This window comes from Vidua macroura, chromosome 37, assembly GCF_024509145.1.
Source record: "Vidua macroura isolate BioBank_ID:100142 chromosome 37, ASM2450914v1, whole genome shotgun sequence".
Classification (NCBI taxonomy): domain Eukaryota; kingdom Metazoa; phylum Chordata; class Aves; order Passeriformes; family Viduidae; genus Vidua; species Vidua macroura.
The window spans coordinates 618,568-642,096 of NC_071607.1; the positions used below are offsets into that span (position 1 = coordinate 618,568).

Below are 23,529 nucleotides of genomic sequence, written 5' to 3' on the forward strand. Positions count from 1 at the left end.
GCGAATGGGGCAGTTTTTGCCGAGAGCAGTGGTGCCCGCTGAGGCAAGCCCAGTTACACAGAGTTTAGGGTAAGGACGCTGCAAGCAAGGGGCTGTATGGGGTCTCACAGGCAAGTGACACAGAGAAAAGGGAGGCAGGAGACCTATGGCTGGCAGGATGTGAATGAAGGAGGGGTAAGAGGGAGCCACGGGCGGGGTCACCGGAAGCAAGGACCACGGCAGAGGCAGATTTGTGTAGACTGTGTAGACAGTGTTCAGTGGCATGGCAGAACTCCAGCACCGCGGGCTTGCCTGGCCGTGGTGACTTGGAGAGGCCAAGTGGGGGAGCCCAGTGGGGCCGGCCTAGTGGAGGAGTGCCCTAGCTCCGCAGGGCCGATGCCACCGCTCACAGGGAGCTGCATGCACGGGGCTTCCCAGGCAGGAGCCACAGGAAGGCATTGGTCCATGTAAGTGGCAGCTGGCGGAGACCCAGCATGGTGGCCCCAGAGCTCACTACCCTGGTGGCGGTGGCACTGGGCATGGTTCACCAGGCGCTGTTGAGAACTGGGAGCTAGCTTAGCTGCACCAGGGGTATTGGAGACCACAGTGCTCATTAGCCCAGTGGTGACACGAGGTGTGGTCTACATATAAAGCTACTAAAGGAGCTCCTAGTTGTATGGGGGCTTCTCGGCGGCCCACCAGTGTAGGGCCAGGTGAGTGCGGGAGCTCCAGGGCACTGAAAAACAGTGGTTGCCCCATGCTAACAAGCTGAAAGGCACCAGGAAAGGAGTCGGGGGCAACGGCTTAGGGGCATGGGGACACGGTTGCACATGTCCTGACCGGCAATCAGTGCTTCTTAGTGGGGGACCCGGAGCAGTTAGCTCACCTGTACAGGGCTGCTGGCAGAGTGGCAGAAACAACCCAGGGGTCCCCAGACCATAAGCAAGTTGTTTGTTTGGTTTTATTTTCCAAGAAGAAGGCAAAGCTTCTTCCTTCTTTCTCCCTCTTCTTTTTTCCCTCTCTTTTCTCTCCTTCCTTCCTTCCTTCCTTCCTTCCTTCCTTCCTTCCTTCCTTCCTTCCTTCCTTCCTTCCTTCCTTCCTTCCTTCCTTCCTTCCTTCCTTCCTTCCTTCCTTCCTTCCTTCCTTCCTTCCTTCCTTCCTTCCTTCCTTCCTTCCTTCCTTCCTTCCTTCCTTCCTTCCTTCCTTCCTTCCTTCCTTCCTTCCTTCCTTCCTTCCTTCCTTCCTTCCTTCCTTCCTTCCTTCCTTCCTTCCTTCCTTCCTTCCTTCCTTCCTTCCTTCCTTCCTTCCTTCCTTCCTTCCTTCCTTCCTTCCTTCCTTCCTTCCTTCCTTCCTTCCTTCCTTCCTTCCTTCCTTCCTTCCTTCCTTCCTTCCTTCCTTCCTTCCTTCCTTCCTTCCTTCCTTCCTTCCTTCCTTCCTTCCTTCCTTCCTTCCTTCCTTCCTTCCTTCCTTCCTCCCTCCCTTCCTTCCTCCCTCCCTTCCTCCCTCCCTCCCTCCCTCCCTCCCTCCCTCCCTCCCTCCCTTCCTCTCCCTTTCCCACTAAGGAAAAGGCAGATCCTCTTCCCTTTCCCTCCTCTGGACTGCAAAACCTCTGGGCTTTTTCTTTTTCCTTAATCTCCAGACATTTCATCTGGTAGTTGTCAAACAAATCAGGAAGGAGTACACTGGCAGGTGAATTTTTGAGACTAGATCATGCCTGTTGTTTCCTGCCATAGTTTGGACCCCTGCTGCCTCTCAGCCACTGACCACCTTATAGTTGGGGCTGCTGGGGAGCACTACACAAGTTTCTGAAATTGAGCCGGCATTGAGAGAGTATAAAATCCTGTTTTCTTCTTTGTGACTGCCTTCCCATTGTTCCAAACTCATGCAGCCCCATTTCTGTGGTGCAGGGGGAGTGTGAAATTACCAAACCATACTACCTGCCCTGCTTTACTCCCTGCGCCCAGCTCTGTACCTATGTCTGGTGATTTCCTCTCTTCAGCTGAGGGCTGTGTCCTGAAAGCTTCACTCTGCTTCTCCTTCTGGGCTCTCCTCCCACAGCCAAGAACACACACTCTAAGAGTGGCAGAGCTACAGGGTAGTCATACATGAAACTGTGAGATGAGCACAATTTCAGATCTGTACCTGCATCTAATACCCATCGTACCAGGCATTTACTGTGTAATCTCCTGCTGCTTCCTGCTCCAGTGCCTGCAAGAAGGTCTTGCCTTGTGTGTAATTAATTAGTCAGCACTTGTGGCAGAATGAGAAGGAAAGTCAAAGAGCTACCAGCATGTGAGTGTGCTTCCTCCTTCTAGCAAAGATGTTCAAGGAAGAAGGGAAGGAAATAGGAGATTTTCCCAGTTTGTGTCTCACTGCACATTGCAGAATCCTAGTACAGTGACATTTCCCCTTTGTTTGTAGCTTCCCCTGTTGTTTTAGGGTTGAGGGGGTGGCTAGCTCCTTGCAGACCCTTTTTTTGTAGTTTGTAGCTCTGACAAAGTGCTATACACATGTGTGCCAGTGTGTACAGCTCTGTGTGCACGTGTTTTCTAGTATGCCCAGATGTGAGAGTACACGTCGTGCTTTGCACAGTGTACATGTGTACCAGTGTGCACAGCACTACTCACATAGATACACTGAAGTATGTCGGTGGCAGGGGTGGGATGGCAGATCCCAGCACTGTAATTTTTCATTATTTAGTCTTTTAGTGTTGTTTTTTTGTTAAGGTTTAATAAGCCTTTAAAAATTTTAAAAATGAGCAGTCATTTCTCACAACACCTCCCACCGGCCTCGGCGGTGCCTTTCTGGTCACACCCAACAGCACCCATCCTGCGGTGCGAATCTTCAGTGACACAGGGTGCCGGGGACCCCTCGGTGCAGTTTTTTCCATTTTACTCTATTCTCTGTATTTTATTTCAGTCACCCTCTGCCCTTACTTCGATATAGCTCCTTCAGACGTGGACAGGGGAGATGCCCTTCGTATGGCTCTTTGTGTTTTTGTCTCTTCCCTCCAATTTAGTCTCTTCTTTCATTCCCACCTCACCTGTCTCATGAAGCGACTTCTTCAGGGACCCGGGGCAGCAGAAACCTCTTGGGGTGGCTCCAGACAGCCCCGCCTGCTGCTGCCCTCAAGGTCTCCCCACTGCTCGCTGGGGATCGCACACCACAGGCGGCCCCAGCCCCATCTTCTTCCTCTTCTTCCTCTGGATGAGATTGAGCCCCTGCCACCGCCCGGCTCCTTCTGCTGCTCCTGCCCAGCACGAACTGGTGCTGCCACTGACGGGGCCGCCATGCTACTGCCCCGCACCTCAGGGCCCAGCTGAGGAGTGACCACATGGGTGGGGAGAGACTCCCGATGGACAGGGCAGGGACCTCATCTTTTTGGGGGTCAGTACAAATTTGAGTTATATTATAATCAATCTTAAAATCCTTAATTGCACAACCTTCTATTGTGAGCTTAAATTCAGAACAGTTAGTTAAGCATTTGTCACAGCATTCAGGACCAGTTCAAATAGGTTTAATGAGTTCTTGATGAGATTCATGAAGTCCATCCTGGACAAACACATACTCATATCCCTGAACATTTCTTCCTTCCCACACAGTTGCATTTGTAGCTTTTAGCATCTGACCCAGAGACATACGGTAGTCAAAATTATAGGCTTTCCCTTGGCACCTATATATACCAGTCACATTGTATGCAAGTGGTACTGCATTAGCTGTGGCTGTAGCAATAGTCACAAATGCCACAACTCTCAAGGCTATACCTACTTGATTATCCATTACAACTACAAGCCTTTCTATTCTTCTGAGAATTATTAAACTATGCTTATTATTTCACCCACACCCTATTTATTTTCCCGAGAACCTTTTAATCTCAGTTTGTTATCATCTGGTATAACTTTACAGAGTCCCTCAGGAGCCTTCTTCACTCGGGAGTGATGGATTCAGGTGCTTTGTTCCTTAATCTTGATTGCAGTAAAGGTGGTGAGGAGCACTTGGAATGGTCCCTCCCACTGTGGTTCCAGAATATTTTCTGCAAAAGGCTTAACATAGACATAATCCCCAGGCTGTACATCATGTACTGATTCACCTAATTCTCTGCTTCAAGCCCCAGCCACATGTTCCTCAATTTCTCTGAGCTGTTTGTTTAGGGCCACCATATATCTGTGTAGGGTTTCTTCCCTTACTTGAGTGGGTGTTGACCCCTCTTGAATCCCATATGGCCTTGTGGTAGTGTGTTTGTCTGTTGTAAACTTAACATGTTTCTTGTTGTAAGTTAAAAATGGTTTGTTCAATTTTATCCCCTATGTATGCTTGGTTCCTCCCGAGCTGTACCCTCCCGTGTCCCTGTTAGTCTCCCCACAAAACCAATCCTGTATTCCAGATCCTTCCCTGCCAATCCCAAAGGCACTGCCCTCCTCCCTTGTCCATCAATGTAACCCTGCCTTTTCCTCCAGAGCCTTCCATGTCCATCTTACTTCCCCCAAAGACTCATGGGTGTATTTCATCCACACTCCACCCATGTTATTCCTCATTGGCTGTTTAAATGAAATCTCCACCTCTTACTCCTCCCCTCTTGTCCTACTATTGGTTAAGACTTGTATCCTCCCCTTGTACCTGCCGCCGTACTTAAACTGTTGTAACCCTGTTTGAGCTGTCACTTGTTCCTGGATTGTCTGGGAGATTAAAACCTCTTGGGAACCCACACAAGTGATCCCTCCCTTTGCTTTGTTCTGGATACTCTGGCTCGGGATTACACCAGTAGCTGCACAGAGCAGCCTGCTGCTTCTGGGAGCCAAGCAGCCCTGCTTACACCACCACCCAGACCAGCCCAAGGGGCGGATAGGGGGTGGCCTCTCTTAGTACAGGCCAGGGGGTAGGGCTAGCTGTGGTCATCTCCAAGCGGCCACCTGTGTCATGGCCTTCCATAAAATATTTCAAAGGGACTTAATTTTTCTTTTACTCTTGGCTTGGTCCAAATTTGTAATAATGCTAATGGAAGAGCCAGAGGCCAAGGTAACTTCACCTCTTGTCCCAGTCTGACTGTTTGCTGCTTAATCAAGTGATTCATTTTCACCACTTGGCTGCTTGACTGAGGATGATCCGAAGTTCCCAGTCTATGCCTAAATGGCGGCTAATTTGCTGCACAATTCTTGAAATAAAATGTGGCCCCCTATCTGAAGACATTGTGTCTGGGACTCCACAGTATAACTTCTTGTAACAATGCTTTGGTTACCTCCTGCACTTTGACAGTTCTAGTAGGGAAAGCTTCTGGCCACCCTGAAAAGGTATCTGTTAGCACCAATAGGTATCAATACTCCCCTCTCCTGGGCAGTTCTGAAAAATCAATTTGCCATTGCTGCCCAGGTCCATATCCTTTCCAAATTTGCCCAAGCTTTGGTTTAGGAATATTTTTGGGATTAGTTTGGAGGCAAAGGCTACATTGGCAAGTCATCTTAATTACTGTACTTTGCAAGTTTCTGGCTAGGATTCTGTCTTTCAAGTAATTATACAAAGCATCTATTCCCCAATATGTTTTCTCATGTTCCTCTTTCACTAATGACCACAGCATATAAGAGGGAATCATAAGCCTTCCTTTCCCTTCATCTGTAATAGCTCACATCTCTTGATTATAACTTTGTTTTCTTTCTCAATAAGCCTATTTTCCATTTTACTGTACCTTGGCTTAGCTTCGATAGAAGTTTGCCCATCTGGAATTACAGCTGCCTCAACTGTTTCAACAATTACCTCACCTTTAGCTGCTTCTTTTTCCATTGGAGGTCTCTGTTTCCTTCCGTAATCAAGGTATATAGGGGTTTGACTAATAGTCCGTAATTATAAATCCACAATCTACAGCACCCTGTCATGCCAAAGAAGGTTCTCAATTCTTTTACTGTCTGGAGCTTTGGAATCTGGCATATTGCTTCCTTGTGATCCCGTCCTAAGGTTCTTTGTCCAGCACTAACTTTGTAGCCCAAATAAACAACTGTTTTCCTCATCACCTGGGCTTTCTTCTGGGATACTCAATGCCCCTGTAGGCCCAAAAAGTTTAAGAGGCTTACTATCCACTCCATGCATGCCTCTTGAGTTTTGGTAGTTACCAGGAGGCTGTAACAGCTGTCCTCCTTCTGGTGGAGCTTCCCAGGATTCCAGATCTTTTGCTCGTTGTTCTCTAAATATCGTGGGAGAGTTCTTAAAACCTTGAGGCAGAACCAAGCATGTGAGGTGGGTTTTGCATCCAGTTTTGGGGTTTTCCCATTCAAATGCAAAAATTTTTTGGTTGGCCTCATGGAGAGGAAGGCAAAAGAAAGCATCTTTTAAATCTGAAATGGTAAACCATGTTAGTTCAGATGTTAAACAAGTTAACAGAGTGTAGGGGTTGGCAACCCCCAGGTATAAATCTTCAGTTATCTTATTAACAGCTCTCAAATCTTGTACTATTCTGTATGATCAATCAGGCTTTTTAACAGATAAAATAGGCGTATTGAACTCAGACTGACACTCTTTTGATAGCCCTATATGTAAAAAAATTTCAATTACTGGGCTAATCCCTTCTCTGTCTTCTTTCTTTAATGGATATTGTCTAACTCAAACTGGCTGTTTTCCTTTTTTAAGCCTAATTTGTACTGGGGGTGCATTCTTTGCTCTCTCTGGTATGTTAGAAGCCCACAGCTCAGGAGATAACTGATCTATTATTTTCCTGTGAATCTCACCCTCACTTTCAACTTTAGCCTCACTGGTTATTAACATCAGGCTTAACAATTCCACATATTGTTGGCCTTTAACCTCCGAAGCAATCTCTCAATTTTTAAATATTATTTTTGCTTCTAATTGTTTCAATAACTCTCTACCCAAAACTGCTGATGGAGCATTGAGCATATACAAAAACTTATGAATTCCCCATTGTTTCCCAAGTTTATATTTCAATGGCCTACAAAAATAGGCTCTTTCAGATTGGTCAGTTGCCCCTTTACTATGATATCTGTTATTGGTATTAAAGCTTTATTTAACACCAAATATGTTGCCCCTCTGTCTATCAAAAATTCCATTTCCTTTTCTTCGTTCCCTAGTTTCATTATAACCAGAGGTCTCCTAGGGTAAGATCTTCTGGTCCACCTCAGTCTTCCTTAACATGAGCAACCACTGCCCTCCCTTTTCAATCTCCTCTTCTTTGTTCATCACCTTTTCTTTGTTCCAGGCACTGGTTCTTCCAGTGTCCAACTCTCTTGCAGAACGCACATTGATTCTTCCCGAGGCGAGGTGGTCCCTGCCTTAGTGGCCCTTGTCAATACCTCTCTTTTTCTTCTTCTCTTACAAATATTAATAATAATTAATAATATCTCTTGCTAATAATTTTTTCATCCCTTCTTTGCACTTTTCTTCCTGCTTACCAAATACTCTCCGTGCCTCTTCTAGCAAAGTCTCTAAATCCCATGCCGTCAGACTCCATATCTTCTGAAGTTTGTGTCTAATGTCCCCTGTAGATTGTCCTAGAAATAAACCCACTAGATGTTGTATCCCTTCCTCAGACTCAGGACCTAAGGTTTTATGATGACACATTGCATCCCACAAATGTTCTAAAAATTCAGAAGGTGTTTCAGAGAGACCTAGCTTAGTTGTATATAGGGATGACCAGTTTATTGTTTTAGGAATTGCCCTTTCTAATCCCCTCACTATAAAGTCTTGATAATTATCTAGTTTTCCCATATAATTATTATCATTAGGGTCCCAATGTGGATCCTGAAGAGGAAATATGTCTCTCATATCACTCTGTGTTATTCTACAAGCATATTCTGCTAAAGATGCTATCTTTAGCTAAAGATTCTGAAGATGCTAAAGATGCTATCTTTATCTCCAGCTATTTTTAAAACCAGTTGTTTTTCTGTCTCTGTTAGGGCATCCAATAACAGCTGGAGATCTGACCAATCAGGTTGATGCTGTTTAATCATAAACTTTAATTTCTTTGCAACACCTATTGGGTTACTTTGATAATGTTTAGCAATCTTTTCCCAAGCCTCTAATTCCATTGTAGAAAAAGGAATTTTTACTAACACTATTTTCCCATCAGGACTTACTGCCCTCTCAAGGGTGCTTGTATAATTTCCCTGGTTTGTTTCCAAGTCTGGAGTGCAGTAGGACTCTTTGGAGAGGGCTCCTCTTCCTCAGTGTCACTGTTGGGAAGTGGGAAAGATTCAGGAGTAAGTGGAGTAGTTGAGGTGGGGGATAGAGTACAGGCTGGAGCTGAACTGGAAGTAGAAACTGGAGTAGATTCAGCTAAGCTTAGAAGTGGGGCTGGAGTTGAAATAGAAATACCTTTGTATAAAGCTGGAGCTGGAGTTGAAATAGAAATAGCTTTAATCGGAGTGGGGGATGGAATATGAGCTGGAATTTGGACAGAGATGTCAGGAGGTGGAACAAGAGCTAGAGCTGGAGTTGAGGTTGTTCCCAAATTTGCTGCCCCTCTCTGCCTCCCTTGCCTTCTAGGGAGTGGTCCAAACTAATCCCCCAACTCTTACTCCAGTGACTCAGCTGGGTGTACCTTGTCTGGGTGTGTGCAGCGTTGATTTATGAAGCATGCACCACAACACTGTTTCAGCCTTCCCCTACTAGTCTCATTATCTTTTTCCAGGGCAAACACAAAGGGGTCAGAGGGAGTCCTAATTCCACAATCTCTCTGCCACTCAGGGTGGTTCCAGAGGGAGAAAATGTCAGCATACTTCACTTCTTTGCACTTCTGCTTCTGTCTCAAGAACAACATGAATTGTAACAAAGTGTCATAGTGGAAAGTTCTAGCTGGGGGCCGCCTGGCCCCTTCTCCAAGCTTGTAAAGTGGCCGCCACTGTGTACATAATTTCACGAGGGCCTTTTTTATTCTCTACCCCACCGTACTCTACTAGTTTCTTCCAGTGTGCCAAGGTACACCAAGACTACTTTTAGGGATCTCTTTACTCTGGTTAGTTGCCATCACTCCTCCTTAACAAAACCAACACTCCAATTCTTACTATCTCCTTCTTTGCTTCTTGTCTCGCTTCCACCCAAACCCGGCGTCACAGATTTATACAGTCCTTTCCCAGTCTCCTTCTCACACAGCCCACCGCTCAGGTACTAAACGTGACTTTCCACACACCAGCTTTAAAATCTTTGGTTCTAAATCAGCTCGATCCAGGAGCTGTCGACACTGGGCACACTCTCTGTACCAGTTAGCAGAAGAACAATAATAACGTCCTGCACAAATCTTACACTGCAGTAACAGCCATGCACAATGCCAACCTCTAGATGCACCAAAAACTGCAGAGAAATTCCCACAAATACAAGCTATTCCATTCACTCCTCCTTGGCTTTCTAGATTCTCCACAGCCAATCCAGAGCCACTAGTCTCCCAGCAGATGTCTGATATAAACCTTCTAAATATATTCTCTCATTTCCCCCATCTATCCACCAATTTACTGGGTTCACAAACTTCTACGAGTTGAGCCCAAACCACTGAGCAAAGAAGTTCCTCCTATCCGTCTGGCCAGATTGGATTCTCCCTATTACAATTCTAACAATCGACATCTACAAACACAACCTCCGTACCTAAAACCACAACTAAGCCCTTATCAAAGGCTTCTACTCTTCCTTACCAAACTGGTCCTGTCCTTTATCTGTCCCCAATCTACTTCAAAACGTTCAGCTGTCAGAGACAAATCAACGCTTTCAAACAAATTTTACTGTTTCACACTTAACATGCGCTGTACTTATAACTTTTGACACAAGGTGGCAGTGTTGCCTTAAAAATGCGCCACCACTCCAACAACTCCACTCGCACACGAACAAATGTACAATCACACTGTACTAAAGCACTCAACCTCTACATTTCAAATTCCACGGGCATAAACACCCAAACAGCAAAACGCTGCCCCTATAATCTCTCAGAGTCCGGACCCTTTTAATGTGAACACCAGGTTTTACAGTGAACACTGTCCCCCCGTAACCAAAGTTATAACAACTTTAGACCAGGATTTGCCCTTACTACTACTAGCCCCAAACTGCTGGCAAACAGGGCCCTCTACGGCGCAACAAATTGCAAAAATCCCCTTCTCTCAGCAACCAAAACCCAAACTTGCCCGGCCCGTTACAACAGTACAACAGCTCTTTCTGCTGGCAAACAAATACCACTGACCAGATACCAGCTACAACTTCAGCTTGCAAGCACACTCCAGAGGCACAAGTTGCATGTGGGATGTCTCCCACAACTTACCAGCCTTTCCTGACCACATGTATGCCTTACAGGTCACTGTTTAAAACTGTTTCAATTTTTGAACATACCATTTTGTCCGGAGATTTAGTAGTCAGGGGTCCTTGTCTGCTGCTGGATGAACAGTCCGGGCAGCTGAGCCCATTCTTCCAGGAGTATCCCGGGGGTGCCCTGAGGGGATCCATGACCTGAGCTGGTCTCACAGCCGAGCAGAGTCTCCTCCTGGCTTGGCTCATTAAAACCAAAGATTGTGGACAAAGACTCTCTAACTAGTTAAAGTTAGAAAGTGGTATGTTTATTACACTGGTGAGTGGCACGGGGGTCGTCCCTAAAAGGTGTGACTGCACTGTACAAGGTTCTTTACCGTCTATTTATTTCCTGAGATCTTACATACAATGCATATGCAAAACCCCAGCACCTCCCATCCTTGCCCTGTATTAAAATGAGGGCACAATTCTTCTCTTGAAAGAGGTCGGTGGTCTTGAATTGGGTCAGTGGTCTTAAGGGATGAAGCTAGGAACATCTTCATCAGGTCTCTGTGACCCTCTGCCATGATCCAAGGCCCCCTGCTTCGTGATTGGTGTAAAGCCCAGGTGCTGGGCATTGTTCTATGGTTTCAATATGTTCTTATGGTTTCTTATATGATTTCTGGTTTCTTTTATGTTCACTTACTCCTCTTCCTTCTACAAACAAGCTCATAATTGCAAACAATATAACAATCAGCTCTAACTTAAGCATCTAATAATCATTAACCTTTTGTCTACCTACCTAACTTACATCCTGATCACTATGAATTGCCTCTAACCCTCAGCTGAAATCTTAACTTTTTGAAATCATGCTTCTCGCTTTCCACTTCAAATGAAGGAATCCAGCATGGGCGCTGGAATTTCTGTAACCTCAAGATGTTACTTGATACTCGACACTTTAGTTTTGGCAATATGAGGCCCTTCAGCAGCAATGTTTCTCCCACCCATTGGTTGCTGGCTCAGACGCAGCTTGGAACTTAGACAAGAAACCCAAAGTCACAGGAGAAGTAGCTCTGTCGCTATTTTTTTCATTGTTATTTTTTATTTTATTTTAGATATCATATATATTTAACTTTTTTTTTTCCTTTTTCTATAATCCCGTGTTTATTCTCTATTTCGCCCCCAGCCCTTGTCCCCCTTCTGGAGGTTCTTGGGGAGGTGCCATCCCACAGCCCTTCCTGCCCCGCTCCATGGCCGCTCCAGTGCTGTCAGGCCCCAGCTCAAAGGGAAACCACAAAACCCTCTGGAAATAAAGCTGGTCTGGGGGAAAACCCTGCAGGGAGGATTGAATCCCATGGACAGTGCTGGCTGAGAGTTGGAGATTCCAAATCTGGCTCCAAGGGGCCGGAGGGAACTGCGCTGGGGCCTCGGGGCCTCCCTGGGGGCACCTCTGAGACTCCCGAGCCGATCGACCCCTCCTATCCCCCAAAATCTGCAGGTTTGGGTCAGCTGAGGAAAAGGGACTGGAAAGGGGGTGGAGATTGAGAGGACCCCTCAGTTATTGCCCAGAAAGGAAGGGCTTTCTGCAGGAAAGCCACAGGAAAATCCTCCAGAAGTCAAAAAAATAATGATGAGTTTTCTAACTCTTTCCACTCCTGTTTCCAGAAGGTCCTGGCCGGGTCCTGCTGGGAGGAGCTGGGGGTGGGGAGGGGGCTTAGAGCCTAATTGGGGAGAAAAGTTTAATTGGGGAAAGGAAACTTTTATTGGTATTTGAATGGGAGGGGATGATTTGAACTGGGGAGAGAAAATGAAGCCGGGGGAGGAGCCCCCCAGCCCTTGGCTGTGTCCCGAAGGTGCTGCCAGCGGTTCCCCTGCTCCCACTCCCCAGGCTGGGAGTGCAGAGCTGCTGCTGCTCCCCAGGAATGTCATGGGATAGAAACTCCATTCAAGCTTTTATGTCCCCATTCACTCCCAATAAGATCCCAGTTGCCCCCAACATGGTCCCAGTTTCTCCCAGTCATGCCTTGTATGGCTCCTTCCACTCTCAGTCATTCCCAGTAGGAGTCTAGTATGGCCCTAGTCACTTCCAGTATTATTGTAAAATGCAGGCAAACCCAATGGGAAGAAATGATGATGTCCAACATCAGTTCAGAAGGCTGAATGATTTCTTTATTATAATTATGCTATAATACATTAATATACTGTATAAAGGAAGATACTAAAACTACATACCTACTTTCTCTAACTATCATATCAAACTACTCACAACTTGTGACCCTGTTCTCGAGAGTTCAGAGAGAGGTGGATCTGACTGGCCACCAGGCTCAAACAATCCTCACCAGAATCCAATTAAGCAATCACCCCAGGTAAACAATTCTCCAAGCACATTCCACACAAGAAAAACAGGGAGCAGAAATAGAAATTGTTTTCTCTTTCTTTCTCTCTGTGTACCTCTATGAAAAATCCTGAGAGAGAGAGAAATGTGCTGCCACACAGTATGAACCCAGTCACTCCCAGTCACTCCTTCTAGGATGTCATTTGCCCACATCATGGTCCCAGTTGCTCCAAGTATGATCCCAGTATGAGTCTAGTATGATCCCAGTAATGTCCAGACACTCCCAGTACTATGCCAGTCATTCCAAATATGACTCTGTCAGTCCCACTATGATACCCGTATGACTCCAGCATGGGCCAGCTGCTCCCAATAGGATCCCAGCTGCCACCTGAATTTTCCCAATTGCGCCTTTTCACCACTACTATGGTTCCTGTCACCTCCAGTACAATTCCAGTCAGTCCCAGTATGATCCCAATCATGTCCAGTATATCCCAGAAACACCCAGTTGCCCTTAGCATGCTCCCAGTAGCCCTAAATGTGGTCCCAGTATGATTCTTGGTGCACCAAATATGGTTCTGCCTGGTCCCGGTCCAGTGTTGCAGTGTGATTTCATGGTTTACCCCCCAACCTTGTGTTTCTCCCCGAAGATTTCCTCCCAGGTGTGTCAATCACTCCTCCTTTCCCCACCCTGACCCCTGCCGAGCACTGTCTGTCACTCCTGGCATTCCAGAAGGGGATCGAGTGATTGGGCAGATTCAAAAGATGCCCTCTACCCCCGGGGGGCATTGGGCCATCCAGGTGTCCTTTGTCCCTTGAGACCTCCTCTCCCATGTTGGTGGGCTCCGTATCCCATCCCTCCTCCCCTCCCCCAGGTAAAAGGGAGAGCAACCATGCGGTCCAGGAGTTCTGTTGGAGCAGTTGCTGGATTCAGAAGCCTGCAGGCCAGAGTAAAAGCTCTGTTAAAAACCTCCATCAGAACCAACTCCTTTCCTTCACCATTGCCTTAAAAGCCTCTCTGGCAAAGGAAAACCTGAGGGAGCAGACCCTCTGCGAGAGGAAGCTCCATCCCGCCGCTGCCGGAGCTCGGGCATGTCTGGATTTGTCTCCACGCGCCCAGCCGCAGCATCCAGCTAGCCAAAAGTGTCCCTGGGGTGAAACACCACAGTTGCCACTATTTGGTTCAGCAGCAGGACCAGACAAGCAAAGGCACGTGCCGTCCTCAGTAGTGTTAATACCAATATTCTGGCACCCATATGTGGGGCAGGTCCGATCCTGCCGCCCCGACGGGACACTCTGGAGCTCTCGGAGCCTCACAAGACCATGGAGAGACTTTATGACAGCTTGGCATTCACTGGCAGAGCTTTGAGGACATAGCTCTCCAGCAGAGACATTGAAATTCATTCCACAGAAGACTTGTGGATGTTCTGCACCTCTGGAAAGTGCAGCTCCTTTTTGGTGAGCCAGATCTTCCGAGAGGGAGAATAGCGTAGCTTCTCCTGCCCTGAGGAGTCCTATTCAGGTGAAGAGAACACCCCACCAGACCAGGACACTGACTGCACCGAATTGGGTGAGTATTCCTGCTCCACTGGGGGGTGGTAAGCTCAAAAACAGTCCCTGATGAGGGACTTGTTCTTTTTCGCTCTTATTTAGAGAATGGAAAGGCTGCACAGCCCCGCGGAATTGGGAGCGATAGTGCGTTAGGTACAGCCCCCGACAGTGCGGCTCTGCCCTTTTTAAAACCTGTGTGGCAGCGGCCGCAGCGTGACACGGCTTTCGGGTTTTCCCACAGTGCGGCGTTGGCGGGCGGGCTCTGCCTGCCCCCTCAGCGTGGCGCATTAGGATTCTCCCACGGCCCAGTGGGTGGCGGTGGCGGTGGCTCCCGGGAGCGGCGGGAAGGCATGGGCAGCGGGAGGATAACCGCGACTCGGGCTTTCTTGCCATGCGCAGGCAGCGCTGATCCGCGGCTCAGCCATGTGGTGTGGGGGAGTCTATGCTGCAGCCGGTGGCAGTTTTAAAAGCCGCACAGGCTGCTGCGCTGTACAGGGCTAAAAGCTGGGTGTTTTTGTTTCTTAACTGTGGTTTTTGGAAATCAGTAGCGAATTCGGGTTTGTTTTTGGTTGGTGTGAGGTTGTGATGTGCCTTTTACATCTAAAATGGGGGGCTAAGCTAAGCATGGCAAAGAAAGGAGTATATAATCAGATTATAGGAATTTTAGTTAGTGGAAACGTATCCTTTTTTAAGGGAAAATTTAAACCGTTTGTATGGTGGCTTTTTCTACACTTCCTGCAAGTTTCTCCTGAACAAGTCCACAACACCCACTTTTGGGACGCGGTGGGTCACAAATAGATAACCTTGGGAAGGTCTGGGGACGCGTCTTCAGCTAAATTTGTGTTTTGGAGTTTGCAAGTTCGATCAGCTTTACTCAAGCAAAGGGAAGTGAAGGAAAAGCCAAATAACAAGGAATGTACCTCTGCTCTTCCTATTTCTCCCCACCCCAGATCTGAACCCTCTACCCCAAAACTCGGTGTTTTAAAGAAAGCAGACTCTGCTCATGCCCAGGGAAGCCGGCTTGTTGCAGTGTGCAGCTACGCAAACGGAGCAAAAGGGCTTTGTGAATCTGAGATGGGAGTTTCTATTTCCTAAACTTAAAGCTGGAGTTTCTATTCTGTATTTTTACGTGTATTCATCCTTCCCCCTGGAGTTATTCCCATTGGATTTTACCTATAATGTATTCACACTGGGCATTGTTCTATTGGTCTCACCTTATCTCTTATTTTCCCCTATAAAACCTTTGTCTGGACCCCTGATCGGGGTCACTTGTACGTGCGGCGATCAGGCAAATACAACCTACTTTGAACTGCACAACAAGTGTCCAATCTCTTGAGTCTCTTTATCCCGGTCTTGCTCGCGCTCTCTAAACAACTCTGTCCATATCAGATGAACCCACAAAGGTGTTTGTTGCCTCTCTCTCTCTCCGGCGGCTCCTGGAAGCGCCTGGCCAGCGCTCCGGGAAATGGTAACCGGGCGAAAACAAGGAAGTCAGAGAGAGGAGAAAAGAACGAAAAAGCAACACCGGCTCCCTAAGCATCTTAAAGTGCCCAAGTCCGACTGTCCACAAAGTCCTGGCCAGACCACGTGGAATTCTTCTTGATCCCATCTCCCCAGCTCAGAAACCCTGAGCACGTGTTAGTTTTTCGGAGAGCAGTGACCACCAAAATGGCTCTCAGTCCCCAGAGAGCCAAGAAAATGGAGGATGCCACGTGGCACCGTGCCCTGCCTGGTCTCCTTCTTCCCATTATTCCCCTCAGCATCCCAAAAATTCTTTCTTTCCCCTCACCCCCCCCCGATCCTCATGATACATTCCCTCCCCGCACCTTACCTGCCACTCCCTCAGCTCTGCCCCCCTACCCCAGCCAGGGGGTGTCTGCCGACGTGATGTCACCAGGAGTTCCTGCCCCCTGCCAACCCCCCTGTCCCCATTCCCCCCATCCACCGTTCCCACGGTGTCCCTGCCCCCTCCCCAGGTTCCCACAGTGGGGGCAGGCCCACTGCTTGTCCCTATAGCCGCACCAGTGATTCCAATGCTTCCAATTCAAGAATTAAGGAACAGGGAACCTTAATTCCAATACAGGGTCCCAATTTCTCACTTGCCCCCATCACATATCAGCATCAGGGCAAGGGGGAGGAGCCACAACTGCTAATTGGAAAGTTTTTGCACAACAAATAATGAAAGAGGTCTGCAAAGCACACAAAGAGTATGGCCCACATAGCCCATACTTCTGTGGCCTTTTAAAAAATGAACTGGGTAGGACTGTAGTAGTCCCTCATGATTTAAAACAGCTTTTTTCGTGCCTCATAACCTCTACAGAATTCAAACTATGGGAATTGGCATGGAAACAAGTGCTGAAAGAGGCTCTCCCAGATTTGCATGCTGATCCAAACACAGCAAAGGATGCCAATGGCATGCCAACTACCACTGAGCATCTCTCTGGTGAGGGCCAATGGTCTTTGGCCCCAGTCCAAGCTGCAGTAATCCCTGTGGAAGTCCTTGAGAGAGTCAAAGATGCAGCTGAAAAAGCCTTCTTCACCCTTCAACCTGATGGCCCTGTCGAGCCATAAGTAAGATCAAACAGCTACCATCAGAGTCCTTTTTGAAATTTGTGGAAAAGTTAACTAGAGCTATTGAAATCCAAGTTAAGAAAGAGAATGCAAGGGAAGAGGTTTTAGAGGAAATGGTATTTACAAGTGCGAATGAACAGTGTCGAACTGCAATTTTAAGCTTACCTTTAGAACCCCCTCCACACTAAAAGATATGCTTCCAGTTTGTAAGAGGAAAGTGCCTCTGATGAGTGTGGCTCAGGACACCAGACCAAAGCTGCTGCCAAGACCACCACAGAGAGTCACCGTTGCCAGCCCAGCGCCCATTCCATCAGCACAGCTGCACACTGGGCAGCATCAAAGACCAGCAATAGTTGACCCCACAAAGCCATGCCTACTTTGTAAGAACCTTGGGCACTGGGTTAACCAATGTCCCCTGAAAAAGCAATTTTGAATGAATTTTTAAAAAATGAATTTAAAAATAGCAAAAAATGAATTTAAAAATAGCAGGGGAGGAGAATTACAAGCACTCCCAAGGGATCAACAACAAGAAAAAAAACCAAAATGGGGAGCGCTGGTCTGCCAGGCACGCAGACACAGAAAGAAAGGCCAAGGGAATGAGGGAAGCGAAAAAGACCAAGCGCACGGTAACATCCCAATTTCTCTAAGTGAAGCAGATGCTTCAAAGACCACTTCTGCTGGTCCACCACCGGACATGACACCAAATAAGCTTTGCTATGACTTAGGCGAACCTATTCTAACCACCACTTCTATCAATGACCCTTTCAGGTTACAGCTGACAGAACCATTCCACCTGAAAGACACTGACTGGCATTTTGTCTCCGTGAACCCACAACAGCAGGGTACTTGGCACCAAATTCGCTGTAAGTACATCGTCATTGGGGACACCAAACACACACCACAAGAGATCGAAATTGCTCCAGGAATGATAGCATCAGATCCTGAGCAATTCGTTCTCTGGCCACACTGTTTCCACCCACCCCTGTTTCTTCCCAAAGGACAAATTGTTGTATAGTGCCTGCAGATCCAGTCCAGCGGAGTGGCCCGCAGCTGGCTAATCCGCAGGTGCCCAGATAGTTATGGATAGCTCCACCAGAGAAACAGGAGGAACGCTCAGGTTGCTGTATTCCACAAAGGTTTATTGTAGGAGAGGCAGAAGGAGAGGGAGGTGGGAGCAGAGCGGGGAGACAACCGCTCGGAAGGGAGACAGGCTCTGAGAGTGTCGAGGGAAGGCGGGGCCAGGGCACACAGCAGTGGGGGGGTAGGAGTGGTCGGGGTACAAACGAACCAATAGGGGAAAGGCCAAGGGGAGGAACAAGGATGGAGTGACGTACACAGAACCAATGGAGAGAGGGGAAAGGAGTGGCTTTACAGAAAGAACCAATAGGGGTAATGAGAACAGTGAACTTTCTGGAACAGGGGAGTAGACCAACTGTTGACTGACATAGATCAGGGAGGGCATAACATCTGATGGATAAGTTCACTTATACTTGTGTTACTTCCCAGGGCAGCCCAGGGGCCCCTCCCACATCTCCCCCTTTTCTGTTAATTAAATAAACATTCCCTAAGGTTTTAACTAAAGTCTTCTTAAAGATGGTTAAAGCAAGGGAAATAATAAAAATTGTAATCAAAATCCAACATAGTCCTTTTAAGATCAGAACAGCCCACCCAGGAACACCCCATTGTGTGAGCAGTCTATTTCCCATATCCACAGCCCGGGTCTCAGTTTTGAGATCTTTAACTTGTGCTTGGATCCGCTGGATGTTTGCTTGGATGGACGTGCTTCTTGATGACAGGTTGAAGCAGCACATCCCTTCGAAATCTTCACAATTGTGGCCATGGGCGAGCAGTACAAAGTTTATTGCTGCTCTATTTTGCAGCGTGGCATGTCTGGTGGTTTCTTCGTCTGCCAGCAGGTCTGACAGGATGGTGGACGTAGCGTTGGCCTGCTTACTTAGCCAACACCCCAGGTGAGAAATCTCACTGAGGGCCTTTGCTGCCACATACCAGGGTAGAAAGATGGATGCAGCGACCCTCTTGCCCTTGCCCCAGTCATAAATTTCTGAGTCACAATTTGGATCGAATTCACCATTGGATCATTTTTTGCGAGCCAATTGACTTTCTTTCTTCCAGTCTAAAATTTGGGTCTTGTTGGGTGTCAGCGTGGTAAGTTTGCCAAGGCTACAGGGACCCCCTTTGGTCTTGGAGGGGATCCCAGCCCACACTCTGTCCCCGCAGATCAGAAACACTCCCCTGGGGAGCTCCTTGGGATATGGGTAGGACTTGGACCATATGATGCTTGTATAATTGCACCAGTCATTATTATACCTTTTGTCAGTTGGAGAAATATCTCTGATGGTGTCTCGATGGTTTGCCTGTGGTGCCTTCTAATAAAATCGAATGCAAAAATAGGCTCTTATCAACCCCAGTAGTTCCAATTCCTGGGGTTCCTGTGGTGCATGTGGAAGGGTCCTAACCCACCCAAGCCAGGAGTCCACCGGGTTAGGTTTCATCCCTGCATAAGGATAGTCGTTTTTGGACAGAGGGACTCCCACCAGACACATAGACAACGGGTTGTCTACATTGCCCATGGCCATACAGAAGTGGTCTTGTCTGATGGATTTCGCCAGCGTGACCCACACATTTTCTTTGGGCTGTGGAACGATCCAGCTCCTTGCCGCTTGAAGCCATACAACTATGGTAATTATGGTCGCAGTGATCAGATGGCTGTGGGGTGTCTTAACTGGTGCCATCTGGGTGTTTGTTGTTTGGGTGGTTCTGGTATAACAATAAAACAAAACATGTATTAATGAAAGTGTTTTAATTCCCTTCCCTCCTTTCTCCCCCCTTTATTAAAGATTATAAAATAAATTAAAACTCTGGGCTAGGGATAAAGGGTAGAAGGTCGAGGGAAGTGGTAAGAGGGAAAAGGAGGTTAAATCAGAGGGGAAGGGGGTAGCAGGAATTGTGTCTCTAACAGTTGGTAAGTATCGCTGGGTGATCAGCATGCAGGCGATGAGATTAGGTGGCACAGTTTTCTTTCTCTTGCATCGTCTCCACGCGACCAAGATGTCTGGCTGAGTTGGCTGAGACGTTTCAGGAGCATGGTTTGGGGGTGTGTCATCCGTGGGCATGATGTCCAGGTAAGGTTTGATGAATTTTCCGGGAATCCACTTGGGACCCTGCTCAGTGGAGACACATGCATACCCTCTTCCCCAAGTTAGTAATGGGTATGGACCTTGAATATTTTTTGACTCTGGATCTCTAATGAGCACTGGATGCCTTTCCTTTAAGACTGCTCTGGTGTTATTATAGAAGTGTCTTAAGATGGGGGAGTTTGGCTCCCTATCAGTGCAGTTCATAAAGTTGTAGACATATAGGGCTTTGCACAGTCTCTCAACTGGAGTAATCAACAAAGTAGGGTTATGCTGCTGTTCTATGAGTTTCTTAATTTCTTTATGGGATCTTTCCACTACAGATTGGCCTGTAGGATTGTGTGGGATGCCGGTGGTCTGGGCAATCCCCCATTGTTGTAAGAATTCCCGAAACTGGATGTATATCCCGGACCATTATCAGTTTTTTTAGAAGAGCCAATACTTTGGCAATGATAGCACAATGATATTTTTTGAGCAAGCAAAAGTAAGTCATGAATTCTTCCATCAAAACATACTTGCCCGAGTTCGAATGTTTAAAATACCTCAAGACCAAGCCAGGACAATTGTCATCACTTGTCCCAGCTGCCAATCCTATGCCCTTCCATCTACTGGAGCTGGAGTCAATCCCCAGGGATTGCAGAGTCTCCAGCTCTGGCAAACAGATGTGACACACTATGCTCCTTTTGGTAAACGGAAGTACATTCATGTATCTACAGATACGTTCTCAGGAGCAGTCTTCACCTCAGCACACTCAGGAGAAAAGACCAAAGGTGCCATCAAACATTATATGTTAGCCTTTTCCACCTTGGGCGTTCTGAAAGAAATACAGACAGACAAGGGCCCTGCATACACTTCCAAACAGTTCCATCAATTCGTAGATCAATGGAGTGTACGACAAGTCACCTGCATACCCCATAACCCCACCGGACAGTCCATTGTCGAGAGGACTCATTGCACCATCAAATGGGTCCTTAATCAACAGAAAGGGGGAGTCCAGACTATATCTCCCATTGAGAGACTGGCAATGGCCCTTTATGTTTTAAATTATTTTAACAACTCACACATGGAACCTATTTCCCGGATCCTCCGGCACTTCTCAAATTCAACCGAAGCCCAATTAAAAGAAAGACCACCAGTGTTGATCAAAGACCCTGAAACAAAACAGATTATGGACCCCTTTTCCTTAATAACGTGGGGAAGAGGGTATGCTTGTGTCTCTACAGGATCAGGCCCAAGGTGGATCCCAGCTAAAAACATTCAAGCCTTTCACTGAGGTGAAGAAAATTATTCCTGAGAAAGATGAACAAGGATCACCAACTGTCTTGGTTTGGAAAGACAGGTGTCTGCTAAGGAAGGCAGGAGCCTCCCCTGAAATGGAAAAATGTAGACCCCTTTCCTCCGAATTATAGATTTGAAATTAAGGGGGGCCCTTAGGCAAAAATATGGGAGCAGGAATAACAGTTCTTTATTAGGGAAGAAAATAATTTTTTAAAAAACGAAACAAAACAAAAAAACCCAAACAAACAAAAAACACAAACAAAAACAATGCAGTGAACCAAAATAGCACTGACAGAGTCAGAATACAACCTGATACCCTGTTAGTCAGGGTGTTGGCCACAGTCCAATTGGGTATTATGGCTGCAGTCCTCCTGGAGTGGCAGGTGTGGTTCTGTTGGAGCAGTGATCCTGTAGAAAAAAAGGTGCAGTCTTCCTGCAGTAGAAGAGGCAGCTGTCCCTCTGGGAAATCCAGTGCAGGAGAAGCCATGCTGGTGTTCCAGAAACTCAAGATTATATCCAGTTAGGAATGCTTGGCTCTTCCCTCTGGGTGGAGCATCTCACAATGGGATGTCATAGTTCTTATCAGTCATGCAGTGACATTCAATAGCCCATTATTAGCAGATGTCTCCCCTGAGAGAGGACTGGTTATGGAAGAGATACGGAAAACTGCCCACTTAACAGAAGACAACTGCTATACAGATGGCAAATGAATATATCTTGCTTCTCAATCTGGGGCATTATCCACCCCTTATTCTACTTCGCATCTGTATCACAATGAAACCTTACACACTATTCTCACTTAAGACTAGGCTTCCATGTGGTACACAACGGCTTTCTCCATCTTTCTGTATTACCCACCAAGTGCAATCCGGTCCTTGAGCAAAAACAATCCCACAGATGGGTTTGTCTTTGCCTGAGGTAGGATTAATCCAAACAGTTTTTCCTAAAATACCTTTCATATGTACTACAGGGACTTTATCTCCATCTACTGTGTGCAAGGGTTCAGACTGGGCAGGACCAGTTCAGCAAGTTGACTTGATCCACCTTATCCTTCGGTAGCTTGTGTAACCTGTCATGTGGGGCTCCATATGGCTGCTTTCCACTTCTGGTTCATCCCTATGATGCGACAGGAACTGTCAGTCAAAAGAGCGTAACGTGTTTCCTCTGCTGGTAGATGGTTGTATGGTGGAGCTTCTTCAGCATGTGTCACTTGCTCTTGTTCCTCTTCATCAGTGAGAACAAAGTTTTCACCTTCCAGCCAGTTTGTAATTATCTCCAAAATCCCAGGGCGATTCAGGTTTCCAATACAAGCACGATGCATGATGAGAGCAATCCATTTGCTCCATGTGGCATCAGTGGTGCAGTGGTTAGTAGGAACCTTCCCTTTAAACATCCACCCCAGCACCGGGAGTTGGGGTGCCAGGAGGAGTTGTACTTCCATGCCTATCACCTCTGAAGCGGCTTGAACTCCTTCATGGGTGGCCAAGATTTCCTTTTCTGTGGGAGTGTAGTTGGCTTTGGACCTTCTGTAGCTTTGACTCCAAAATCCTAATGGTCGGCCTCGAGTCTCCTCAGGCACCTTCTGCCAAAGGCTCCAGGACAGACCATGGTTCCCAGCTGCAGAGTAGAGCACATTCTTCACCTCTGGTCCTGCTCTGACTGGGCCAAGGGCTACTCCATGAGTGATTTCCTGCTTAATTTGGGCAAAAGCTTGTTGCTGCTCAGGGCCCCAGTGGAACTCGCTCTTCTTGTGGGTGACTAGGTAAAGAGGGCTCATGATCTGACTGTACTCAGGAATGTGCATTCTCCAAAAACCTATGGCGCCTAGGAAAGCTTATGTTTCTTTCTTGCTGGTTGGTGGAGACATCATGGTGATCTTGTTGATGACCTCAGTTGGAATCTGATGCTGTCTGTCTTGCCACTTGACTCCCAGGAACTGGATCTCTCGGGCAGGTCCCTTGACTTTGCTCTTCTTGATGGTGAAGCCAGCTTCCAGCAGAATCTGGATGATTTTCTCTCCTTTTTCAAATACTTCTATTGCCGTGTTCCCCCACACAATGATGTCATCGATGTACTGCAGGTGTTCTGGAGCCTCACCCTTTTCCAGTGCAGCCTGGATCAGTCCATGGCAGATGGTAGGACTGTGCTTCCACCCCTGGAGCAGTCGGTTCCAGGTGTACTGCACGCCCCTCCAGGTGAAAGCAAACTGAGGCCTGCATTCTGTTACCAGAGGAATGGAGAAAAACACATTAGCAATATCAGTAGTGGCGTACCACTTTGCTGCCTTGGACTCCAGCTCGTACTGGAGTTCCAGCATGTCCGGCACAGCAGCTCTCAGCAGTGGAGTCACTTCATTCAAATCACGATAATCCACAGCCAATCTCCATTCTCTGTCAGACTTGCGCACAGGCCAGATGGGGCTGTTGAAGGGTGAGTGGGTTTTGCTGACCACCCCTTGGC

General features: G+C 47.3%; 1 protein-coding gene and 1 long non-coding RNA gene across 2 annotated transcripts in view; both read left to right on the forward strand.

The window, feature by feature from the left end:
- The window catches only part of LOC128821280 (serine/threonine-protein kinase PAK 3-like), a 74,604-nt gene that overhangs the window by 29,520 nt on the left and 21,555 nt on the right, over positions 1–23,529 (forward strand). The window lies entirely within an intron of this gene.
- The window catches only part of LOC128821285 (uncharacterized), a 41,670-nt gene that overhangs the window by 14,393 nt on the left and 3,748 nt on the right, over positions 1–23,529 (forward strand). The window lies entirely within an intron of this gene.